We start from the raw sequence: 12929 nt of genomic DNA, 5'->3' as shown, positions 1-12929 counted from the left end.
CAGTGCTCTAAAGGAAGGAAAAAATAAGCTAAATCACATTGAAAGTAAAAGATACATAAGATGTTTTAAACGGGACAGTCAGTGGTCTTCTCTGAAGTGACAACATCTCAACAAAAGCCCAATGAGGTGAAGAAAAACGGCATATAAGCCCCTCAGAAGAAAAGGAATCCAGTAAAGAGAATGAGGTGAACAAGGTCTGAGGTTGTGCAAGGCCTGTGTGTAAAATACCAATGTAGCCAAGCGAGTGAGGGAACGGTTGGAAGGAGGCAAGGCCAGAACCAGACAGAACTTAATCATGTAGCATCTTAATGATTATGAATTTATGGTGAGTCATTTGAATTTCATTCTTAGGATAAGGATAATGAGAAGTCATCAAAGATTTTCATTGGAGGAACGATGCAATGTTGTGAGAGATTATTCTGTAAATTGTTTGGGGAATTAACTATAGGGTGGAAGAAGAGAAAGTAGGGAAACCAGTTAGAAGGCTGTCTGAGATCCTCCAAGTAGAGATTAATGGGACTAAGATGGTAGTGCTGGAACTGATGAAAGCTGATTGGATTTGGAATACAATTTTGCATGTAGAGGCTTCACAATTTGGTTATGCATTGGAAAAGGAGTGTGAAAGGAACAAGATGATGCAAGGAATACACTAGACCTGAGAATATTCTGTTGACTAAGATGGGAAAGATTTGGAAAAGAGAAGGTTGGTAGGGGCCGGGTGCTTGTTTCTATTTGAAGATTCAGGACAGAATCTAGACCATGTTTTAGATATACTAAATTTGGGGTGCCTATTAAACATCTAAAAGTCAGAATACAGTTAGGCTGTTGGTTATATGAATCTGAACTCAGACGTGGGACTGGGCCTGACAATATACAGTTGGAAATCATCAATTTACATATCATATTTAAAACAGTAGTATTGGATGAGAAGTGAGTACAAATAGAGAAAACATTCAATAACCAAGTCCTGAAAGTAGCTGGCATGTAGGGTGAGAATGAAAAGGATTGTCTAGCTGGCTAGAAAGACCAAGAAGGAGTGGCAAGTGAGCTAAGTGGAAAAACAGGTGTGTTTGATCATTTTGAGATTAAATTAACAGGCCAATTATGTTAAATGCTGTCAAGATTTTATCTAAACTGGGTGTGAAACTGACCACTGGATTTCCCCAGATGGAGTTTGTTGGGGAAATTTGACAAGAACTATTTTAAAGGAGTGATGGGCATAGAATTCTGATTAGAGTATGTTAAGGAAAGGTTATAAAGTGAGTAACCTTTTATTATACTATAGGAGTTTTGTTCTAAAGAGAAGGGGCAGTGACTAGAGGTAGAATGGAGTCAAGAAACAGTTTCTTGAAATGGAATAAATGAAAATATGTTTTTGTGGTTATGGAAATATTTTAGTAGAATGGGAGAAATTGATGATGCCAGAGAGAGACAGTTTATAATTTTTGGAGAATTCTTTGAAAGGGTGAGATATACTGTGAAAAAGAGGGGTGGATAAAAATGAAGGGTGAGGCTTATGAGAGGAGGCAGAGATATGGGTATAGATTCAAATATATTGGTAATTTGGCCATGCTGATGTCAATTCATTAATGGCTATTTCAGTTATTTCTGTAAAATCAACTAAGTGTGAAGAGAGTACTGGGTTGTTAGAGATTTGAGGAGAGAAAAATCAGATAATCTAACAATCTCCGGTGCATTTAGACAACTGATGTTCAGTGATTATTGACACAGATGGATAAATACCATAAGGCTGACTGTCCACCTGACAATCAGTGAGCAAGACCTATAATCCATGGAGGGAGGGAGTTACCTGCAGAAACAGCACAGTCAGCTCTAACAGTCATCCTGAAACCAACCATGCAGTGGTCTGATCAGTGTCATCTTGATTGTTTTAAGTACAATTAATCTTCATTCCCATGGTTTGTTCCCATTTCTTTGAGGCCCATTCTCAGGATTTGGGTAGTTTAAGTCATGGCTACAGTCTGGTCATCATGTAGTTAATTTCTTTCAACTTGTGGGGGTTTTCACCATCTACAGTACAGCTCAAAAGAAGCTCAAAGGGGGTTTCAATAGTGAAAAGACAGTTCAGAATATTATCTACAACCCTTGAGGAGAAACTAGAAGTCATTGACTTTGCTTAATGACCAAATGTTTATCATTGGGTCTCCTTTGTTTTCTTTCGTTCCTGCATTTTTAAACTTTTTTGATTAAACTTGTTTTTTGACTAAAGTTTTTCTACAGACAAAAGCCAGGCTGAGGACTTGGGAGCCCAGGGAAAGAGACATAGGGCCCTGCTCCGTTTCAAGGGAATGATAGCCTAGAGTGACCATAGTTTCAATAGAAGCAATTGGAAGGCAGAAACTTTGAAAATGCCAGGACAGGACATCCTTCTGTGGACACACTTAAGAAAAAAATAAGCATCATTTGTTCTGTGGCTTTAAACGCGACTCTCCATTCATTATTTTATTTTTAGTGCTTTCAAGGCTAACCACCAACTCCTGCTGATTGATGCATTCTTTATTTTAGATATGCTATTGTGTTCAATCAATGACAGCCAAGCCTTGCAAGAGAAGGAGTCATTCTGTCTCTTGCTGTAAGTGAAATTGCCCAACACTGTTTAGCTCCATTATGTGTAGGCTTAAAAATGTAACTTTACTTCTGAGTTCATGGAATGCATTAGCTTTGAAGACAAAGGGAGAGCACTTGGCTGTAGAGGGCAAAAGAGACATTTGGTCTATCAAAGTGATTCTCAACCTTGGCTAAACAGCTGTATCCTTGCAAAATTAAAAAAATCATATTCTTGCCTGAATCCAACCTTAGACTTTCTGATAAAGATATGAACACTTTGCATCTTGAAAAATGAGACTAGATTACTCTTCAAAGATACTCTTTGAATTCATACTTCTAACGATAGCAGGTAAGTGTACTTTGTCTCCTATCTTCTTAGTATTTACTGCTAAATCTTTCATCCAGGTTTTACTCTTGGGCAACAGCTTTGGTAAAATATATGATAAGTAAAATATACATAAATATGTAATACTTCTGAATATTTATGAGTATCAAACATGCTGCCTCTATTCCTATGTATGATTAAGAAATTAGCATATTACACATTTATTCTTCTGCAGAGAAATGCTTCTGTAAGTAATGTGTAGTTAAGTGAAATGATTATGTGTGGATTTGCAATTTACATTAACTGAACAGTCATAGTATGGGACCAGAGAACAACTGTGCTGTGTATATGAAATTACTTTGAATAAAATAGAAAGGGATAGATTTAGGGTGAGTTCAGGACATATTTAGACTTCCCCGGTGGCTCAGATGGTAAAGCATCTTGCTTATAATGCGGGAGACCTGGGTTCGATCCCTGGGTCGGGAAGATACTCTGGAGAAGGAAATGGCAACCCACTCCAGTACTTTTGCCTGGAAAATCCCATGGATGGAGGAGCCTGGTAGGCTACAGTCCATGGGGTCACAAAGAGTCGGACACGACTGAAAGACTTCACTTTCACTTTTCAGGACATATTTGGTGTTTACCTTTGGAATGAAATGGATAGGTCATTTGATCTCTGTGACCCTAAGCATTAAATTAATAGATAGCTATTTATTATAGCTATATTATATTTAATTTATTATGTATGAATGCATTTATTTATTATAAATGATTTATATTTATTTTAAATGAATGACAAGAAGATTAGACAAAATACATGTGAAAGCGTTTTGGGAAATGCAAAGCACATTTTCAACCTGACAAATGGTGGGCCTTTACTTCTTAGGCTTGATGTACCATATTATGGCTTAAATTATATTCCTTGAGTAAATTAACATGATTATTTTGATAAAATTTGAAGGATTGATATACAAGCAATCATCTTTTTAGAGCCATTAAACTCGCTCTTTTGTGTATAGTAAGCCTTCAGAAAACTAATGATTGTTAAATGTATTTTTCAAATAGTTTTCTCATAAAGAAATTAGACTTGCTATTTTGCTTAATCTAACCAGCATGTTGCTCCATCAATGGCTGTCCAAATTATTATCTCCGAGTTGGACCTCCTCTTCCCCACATCAGAACTCTCTAAATGCTTTATTTCTGCAACATGCTTTCATTAAATGAATTTCTTTTATATGCACACCATCACCTCTGACCTACATTCCCATCTGATTTGCAGTTGTGTCTCTCCCCTGTTCAACACACAGAAGGAACATTATTATATTGAACTCATATTGCTTCTTTTCCGATAACCCAAATATTATTTGTAACTTGGTTCTATTCTGAGAATTATGCTAGGTTAAATTTAAATTCTACATCTTCCTGATTACAAATTCTATTAAAAAACATTAACAGCAATGATGAAAAAAAGACTGAGAAGTTAGATTTATATCTATTATGAGTTGAAAGAATTTGATAATGAAAAGGGCCTCATGATCTTAAGTTACTACATTTTCCTACAGGTTTTATTTGGAAAAGATCAATGACAATGGAAGATTGAGCGCTTAGTGGTCCATATGAAAAGCCCCCAGTAGAAATTAGGGGCCCAGATTTGTGTCCTAGCTCAGCGCATGATTGCTATGTGAATTTAAACAAGTCCCTTTGCCAACCGAAATTGTCCTTTCATCTTTAAAGCGAAGAGATTAGACTTGAATTCATATTCACAACTATTTGTGAATCAGAGACCCCTCTGAGATTCTGCTGAAAACTACGAACCTTCTTCCCTGAAGAGGCACAGATATAAGTATAAATAGAATTCCAAGAGGGTCAGAGGCTCTCAAAATACACCCACAAATTCCCTAGAGGACTTTAGAATGAGTTCAAGTAACTGAAATATGTGGTTGAAAAAAAAATGAATTCATTTACATTTGCTACTCCCAATGTGAATTAGTTTTAAAAATGTGGATCTGGGCCATTTATGTCATTTAAAGTTAGAATTACTTTCTTGTACCTTATAGTACTCACGGCAGAGCAGATTCTGCAGTAGAAAAGAAGCTCTGCTTTGTGTATGAATAGCATATCAGGGTCCTGGAGTTATTTTAGTCTGTCCTGCTACTCAGTGCAGGATCCCTTAACTCTCCTCTGAAACAGAAATTTCGCTTTGACTTGAACACACACAGTGATGGGGAGCTCATTCACATGCTTACTGCTGGGCAAACATGAAGAACTTAGAAATTTTCTTCTTTATGTTAAACCATGCAGATGTCCCCAACTTAATGATGGTTCAACTTACAATAGTTCAAAAGCAATATACATTCAGAAGAAACTGTATTTCAAATTTTGAATTTGAATCTTTTTCTGGGCTAACAGTGCTGGGCAAGGCAGTGAGCACAGCTCCACTCACCCATACCATGATGAATGAGAACAACCAATACACTTGCAACCATCCTGTACTCAGACTGCCATTCTGGTTTACACTTCCAGTATGGTATTCAATAAATTGCATGAGAGGTGCCACACTTTATTATAAAGTAGGCTTTGTGGTAGGTGATTTTGCCCAACTGTAGGCTAATATATGGGAGAAGGCAATGGCACCCTACTCCAGTACTCTTGCCTGGAAAATCCCATGGACGGAGGAGCCTGGTAGGCTGCAGTCTATGGGGTCGCTAAGAGTCGGACATGACTGAGCGACTTCACTTTCACTTTTCACTTGCATGCATTGGAGAAGGAAATGGCAACCCACTCCAGTGTTCTTGACTGGAGAATCCCAGGGATGGGGGAGCCTGATGGGCTGCCATCTATGGGGTCGCATAGAGTCGGACATGACTGCCGCGACTTAGCAGCAGCAGGCTAATATATGTGTTCTGAGCACATTTAAAGTAGTCTAGGCTAAGCTGTGATGTTCAGTAGGGTGTATTAAATGCATTTTCCACTTATGATATTTTCAGTGGTTTACCCTTTTGCAAATCAAGGACCATTTGTAATTTGCCTTTACTACATGAATGTCAGCTCTCAGTAGCTACTTAGATAAATTTTATTTCTTTTTCCAGGCTTTGAAGAAATCAATGGCAACCTCTTTTGTCCTCTTAATTTTCTTTATGCTTAACAGTCCAGTTTCATATCCAGTTCTGGAAGAGATTTCAGAAAACTGCTTTCAATCCCAGTTATTTCCTTCAGTGGAACTCTTGAAATGCCAAGTCCAGAACTGGGCAGCATAATCCAGAAAAGGTCTGACCAGCACACAGTTCGAGAAAAGTTTCCTGTCTTAAATTGCTGCCTCTGCTGTTAGAAGAGCTCAGTTCCTACACACAGGTGACTCTGCTGGGTCACCATGAAATTGTGGTCACTTGAACCCCTAACCATAATCAATCTGGGTTGTCCTCATTCTCTTTTACTACCAAAATAACCTTCCTACAGAAAAAGCTCCCTTTGACCTCTACCTTAATCACTTAGGCCATCTTCCCAGCTCTTTGGAATACTAATTTTGTCATTCATCATGTCGTCTTTTCTTTGGAGTTTCATGTCATCTACCTGCCCTTTTTTTCCCTCTGAATTAATTGATAAACATATTGGCCTGTGGTTTGCCAAATGTAAGCCTCCTTTTATGGATGAATTCTTCGTAATTCTTTACTCAGTCACTTTACAACTTCACCCAACTCACATCTGACCTCCTGACCTACAGAATGGAGAAGGGTATGAGTATAATGTTCTGGGTGGGGGCAACGTTTCTTTTCTTTTTCTTCTTTTACTCCATCTGCTTTCTTTTCCTCAAACTATTTTCTTCATCCCTTCATGTATTCATGTTGCATCCTTGTTTTGTCTATGGTTTCTTCTCTTGTGTGTTCATTCTTGCTATGGAGAAAAGCACCTCTGTGCATTTGGGAATCCCTCTGCTTTCCACTCATGTGAACCCTGGCTGTGCCTCTCTTGCTTCAGGAGGCCCTTTGCCACATGTTGGGAATCAGCACCTGGGCAGGTGAGGTGTTTTCCTATGTGCTCATTAGCATCTGGCAGAAGAGGAAGCTTTGAGAATTTCATCAACACCTCCAGACCAAGTTGCTCTCCTTCACCTCCAGAATTACTCAAATATTGAATGCGGGTTCAAAGAAAATTGAAATATAAAGCATATGTGTGTCTGGAGATAGGAGGAGGAGCATGGGGAGAAACATTTTAGACAGTCTTCACAGACTTCACACTTTAATCTCAGCATTTATTGCATCTAAAACCAACCAAACATTGCTGGAAAGGAAAAAGAGTCAAAACACAAATTAACTAACATCTGTTACTCAATGGAAAGATGATATTAGTGATAAATGCTTTGGGAACCAAAGAATCTGTGGTTCTGTAGAACAGCACTGTGTTGTCACCAACTTCTGCCTCATCAACATCTTTCACCTGGAAATGGTTAATGCCACACTCGACTAAGACTGAGAAGGCACGTTTCAAGGTTTGCTGGAGTCATTTTACTTTAAAGAAGGCTTTCTCATATAACTTTGTGGCCATTATTATTACAAAATAAATAAGTAAATAGACCTATAGTAAAAATATGGGGAATAGTTGATTAATGGTTTAATAAATTGGAAATTCTAATTACCATTTTTAAAGTGTTTGACCCCCTCATACAGACAAATCAATGTTGGCATTGAATTAACCCTAATTTAAAGAAAATTGTCTGAACACAACTTCATTACTCTGTAATTACCTCAAGGATAAAAGGGATGAACTCTGGAGACAGTAAAATTGGGAACCAGGAGAGATGCAGACAATTTTAGCTCAGGAAAGAGTGGAAGGCAGCTGAATGATTACTGGGCTTTAATATTTCAGAGGGAATGACAAGATGGTTTGAACCAGATTAGTAGGTAATCCTACAATAAATCCTAGAGATTGATAGATTAATTTAGGTTAGCATCCAAAAGTTAAAGGTGAAAGTGAGTTGGGTGTCTCCTGACAATGGAACTTTATACTTCATTCACTCATTTATCATTCAGTCGGTCTATACTGAGGAACTTGGATGTGTCAGAACTTCTCTGACACATCTGGAACCACACTATCATTGTTGTTGTTGTTCAGTCACCCAGTCATGTCCAACTCTTTGCAACCCCATGGACTGCAGCATGCCAGACCTCCCTGTCCCTCACCATCTCCCGGAGTTAGACCAAGCTCATGTTCATTTCATCAGTGGTGCCATCCACTGATGGTGGTCTCATCCTCTGACACCTTCTTTTCCTTATGCCCTCGATCTTTCCCAGCATCAGGGACTTTTCCAATGGGTCATCTGTTTGCATCAGATGACCAAAATACTGGAGCTTCAGCTTCAGCATCAGTTCTTCCAGTGAGTACTCAGGGTTGATCTCCCTTAAGACTGACTGGTTTGATCTCCTTCCTGTCCAAGGGACTTTCAGGAGTCTTCTCCAACACCACAGTTTGAAGGCATCAGTTCTTTGATGTTCTGCCTTCTATATGGTCCAGCTCTCACAACTGTATGTGACCACTGGGAAGACCATAGCCTTGACTATATAGACCTTTGTCAGCAAAGTAACGTCTCTGCTTTTCAACACACTGTCTAGGTTTGTAATTGCTTTCCTGCCAAGAAGCAATCGTCTTCTGATTTCATGGCTGTAGTCACCCTCCACAGTGATTTTGTAGCCCAAGAAAAGGAAATCTGTCATTGCTTCCACCTTTTTCCCTTCTATTTGCCATAACCTAGATAGCATATTCAAAAGCAGAGACGTTACTTTGCCAACAAAGGTTCGTCTAGTCAAGGCCATGGTTTTTCCTGTGGTCACGTATGGATGTGAGAGTTGGACTGTGAAGAAGGCTGAGCACCGAAGAATTGATGCTTTTGAACTGTGGTGTTGGAGAAGACTCTTGAGAGTCCCTTGGACTGCAAGGAGATCCAACCAGTCCATTCTGAAGGAGATCAGCCCTGGGATTTCTTTGGAAGGAATGATGCTAAAGCTGAAACTCCAGTACTTTGGCCACCTCATGCGAAGAGTTGACTCATTGGAAAAGACTCTGATGCTGGGAGGGATTGGGGGCAGGAGGAGAAGGGGACGACAGAGGATGAGATGGCTGGATGGCATCGCTGACTCAATGGACGTGAGTCTCAGTGAACTCCAGGAGTTGGTGATGGACAGGGAGGCCTGGCGTGCTGTGATTCATGGGGTCACAAAGAGTCGGACATGACTGAGCGACTGATCTGATCTGATCTGAATAGGGCCAGATGCCATGATCTTAATTTTTTTTTAATATTTAGTCTTAAACCAGCTCTTTCTCTCTTTTCCTTCCCCCTCATCAAGAGGCTCTTTAGTTCCTCTTCTTTTTCTGCCATTAGAGTGGTATCATCAGCATAACTGAGGTTATTGATGTCACTGAGGTTACTATCCTTGTAACCTTAAACAAACCATTTATCTTCCTGGAATCTAAATTTCACCATCCAGGGATTTTTCTCATGTAGTTGTTGTGAGGTTTAGTAACTCAGATATGTAAGACTCTAGCAGAGTGACTGATTGAATGCTTGTTAAACTCCCCTTCCTTCTCCTCAGGATTTAGACCTTTTTCTCCTATGTAATCTATACCAAGATGAAATAAGTTCCATTTGTTAACAACAAAGTTCTCTATAATGACTGTGAGTGATCTGTGCTTGCAGATGAAATTTAAGTATTTAAATATTATTACAACCAATCAAATATATTTTCAAAATAATCCCCCAAGCCCAGGGATGTCATTCCTTGTCAAATGGTTCTCTGAGGCTTGCTGACTATAGTATATACAAATCCACTCTCTCTCTCTCTTTTTTTTTTTTTTTTAGTTTCTTCATTTCATAGTAAACAAGAGCAGTGACTTCCTTTCATTTATTAATTCTAAGGATAATGTTTTCCAGTAATATTTAGAAAAATCTCATAAACCACTTTTCTGAAAAATATAATATCTATAAACTTTTCAATGTTAAGCATCACTATAAGGCAGAGTGTCAGCTAGTATGATGTTTTAGCAGAATAGACCCAAGTGAAATGAAAGATAATTTTGTAGAGTATGGTTGTAGTAATTGCCTTCTGATTTATACCCCAAATTTGAATTAATTTTGAAAAAAACCTGAACATACATTAGTATGGAACTTCCAAAGACATATATTTAAGTGTCACATCATTCATCCCATTAGTCATTTATACAATCAGTATTAATGAACACCTCCTATTTGCCAGGCTGTGTGCCTGGGACTCCAAAGTGAAACTCCGTAATCCTGACCTCAGCAAGTTTGTTCTAGTGAGAAAGACATGTAAACAAATATAGTTCTATAAAGTAATTGATAAAAAGAAAGTGATCCCAGAGCAGAGGGAAATATTTGAAAGACCAAGGAGGTCCACGTGGAGAACTTGGGGAGCCTTCACAGAGGAGGCCAGCTGAGATCAGGATGAGTGAGAGGTTATCGGGTGGGTAGTAGGAAGAAGCTATTTGGCAGGGAGAATAGAACGAGAAAAAGATGGAGGTTTGAGGGAGCCTAGAGTGACCTGTGGGCAGCCTGGTGGCTCAGATGGTAAAGAATTCGCCTGCAGTGCAGGAGACCCAGGCTCAATCCCTGGGTTGGTAAGCTCCCCTGGAGAAGAGAATGGCTAGTATGGCTAGAACACTCCAGTATTCTTGCCTGAAGAATTCCATGGACAGAGGAGCCCAGCAGTCCATGGGGTTGCAAAGAATCAGACAACTGAGCAGTTGACACACATAGAGTGATCTGTAATGTTTAAGAGCAGGTTAGTATTGTTAGGGCATAAATTACTCTTAGAAGGGGATGCAGGAAAGGCTGGTGGAAATGAGGCCAGATAGGTAGGGAGAAGCCAGATCATATAAGCTTACATAGCAGGCAAAGATTTGACAATGGTTTTCCTGTGTGTAGATTGTGGAGGAAGTGACTGAAGCATTTTTAATACAGAAGTTTCAGAATCGTATCCATATGTTTTTATTCCTAAAGAAGACTAACAACATTCTGATTCTTTTTTTGTTTGCAAGTTATAGAAATCGTGCACACAGACCTCTTTGTTCCTGAGGTTCTAATGGTTTTCATTGTAACAGAGTTCATGGATGCCAAAAGAAATATTTGAACTAAGTGATATGTCAGAATTACAATAAGAGCCTGGGAGCAGATTTTTAGTTAACAGGTTTTTAATAGGCAGTGGTGCAATTCTTAATGAAGAAGGTTTAATGACTATAAAAGATGCCTGTCTCTAATGGAAATTGGGCTGGGTGTGTTTTTATCCCTCGGTGAATTAATTAAAAGGTTTATATAGGATTGATTGTTTAGATTCTTGGAGAAAACACATATACACCAATGAAAACGTTCCTGTCATTTTCTTTATCTCTTGGAGCAAAGCAGTCAATCTGCCAGAAATAAATTGAGCATAATTTTTATAATTTCAGGGGTTAAGCATATGAAAGGCCAGAATGAATCAGCATTCCCTGAAGAGGAAGAAGGCGTGAACGAGAGAGCGCAGCAGTGGGACCATTAATTACGGGTCTGCAACAAGAAGGCTTCTTGGGAATAACTGAACTATTAACCTTTCTGAATATCCCATGGAATGCCACTGCTTGACTTCCACCTCTGCTCTCCGCACTCATACAATAGTAATACACCTCCTGGGAAGTGCCCCTTGACAGAACTTTAGAACCACCTACAGATTGTTTCATATTACGATACTTGCAATTAAAGAATAAGTATTTATTTTACAGTGATTTTTCTTTTTAACAACATAGAAAATCTGCAAACATGTGAGTGTTCTAACTTTAATACTGCCCAGCTTAATCCCTGATGTCCTACTGATACAATTTACCTTCTAAGGTCAAATGTAAATAGCATCACTTCAAAGAAAAAAAATAAATATTAAATATCTTTAGACATGAATCTGTGTCTGGGTTTAACTTACAGAGGAATTTAATTAAACTTTTAAGTTAAGTTCTGCATTTATCATGTTTCTGTATACTTAATGGTACATGGTATTTATTTCAAAATGATTAAGAAATGCCAGATTTTTTTATTCAAAATATCAAAAGGTATTCATCTTTAGATATTAAACATCTTTTTCTCTCCAACAACACATTAATGGTTAAAGGACCACAGAAGTCTCTCCATTTTCTAAGCTGTGAGAGATGTATTTTTTTTTTTTATCATTTCCACTAGTTATTCAGAAAAAAAATTATAACTCTAAAATAAAACATGCCAAATCTCCCCTGTTGCTCATTTTTGGCTATTACTTGAAATATGAGGTGTTTTCTATTGCATTTTAATGAATAATTAGATTTTATAAATCTATTATCATAAGAAATTTCATTAATTCATGCTTTTATTAATTCAACAACTATTTTTTATGAGTTTATCTCTAAGAAGGTACTTTGCCGGGTGTTATGAAAATAGAGGAAAGATTATTTCTCCACTACAGAACTGGCAGAGAAACATCAGTGCAAAGCAAGATTTTCCAAGATAGTATGTATGTACTGAATATCACTTTTGATAATTCAAAGTCCTGGCATCCTGATAAATATTAATTATTTATTGGATTATAATGTAAAGTATCTGTACCACATAATTTAATGGACTGTAGCCCTCCAGGCTCCTCTGTCCATGGAATTCTCCAGGCAAGAATACTGGAGTGGATGACCATGCCCTCCTCCTAGGGATCTTCCCAACCCAGGGATTGAATCCCCATCCTTAGGTCTCAGTGGCATTGACATTGACAGGTAAGTTCTTTACCACCAGAGCCCCTGGGAAGCCTAATGGAAGTGCAGGAATGTCCAATTTGGATTCCACATTAACAGTATTAGTGAGGTTCAAATGTTTCATTGATTAAAAAAATTGAGTTGAAAAGATTTCTCAAAAGTCAGTAAAGAGGGAAATTAAGATAGGAAGAAAAAACAAATGTGAAATCCACTGTAGGATCTTAGTATCAAGGTGCAAAGGAGTAAAACTACTGTTTTTAATTTTGACTGTGAGTTTTATAATGTACAG

General features: G+C 38.2%; 1 long non-coding RNA gene across 1 annotated transcript; it reads left to right on the top strand.

Moving 5' to 3' along the window:
- Positions 1 to 2509: 2509 nt before the first annotated feature.
- On the top strand, positions 2510 to 11828 carry LOC133235443 (uncharacterized). The gene is made up of 2 exons (XR_009732549.1): positions 2510 to 2917; positions 11348 to 11828. It is a non-coding gene; the product is annotated as an uncharacterized LOC133235443 (long non-coding RNA).
- Positions 11829 to 12929: the final 1101 nt, after the last annotated feature.

Source organism: Bos javanicus, chromosome 2 (genome assembly GCF_032452875.1).
Source record: "Bos javanicus breed banteng chromosome 2, ARS-OSU_banteng_1.0, whole genome shotgun sequence".
NCBI classification, from domain to species: Eukaryota; Metazoa; Chordata; class Mammalia; order Artiodactyla; family Bovidae; genus Bos; species Bos javanicus.
This window is presented reverse-complemented; position numbering and strand designations above follow the sequence as displayed.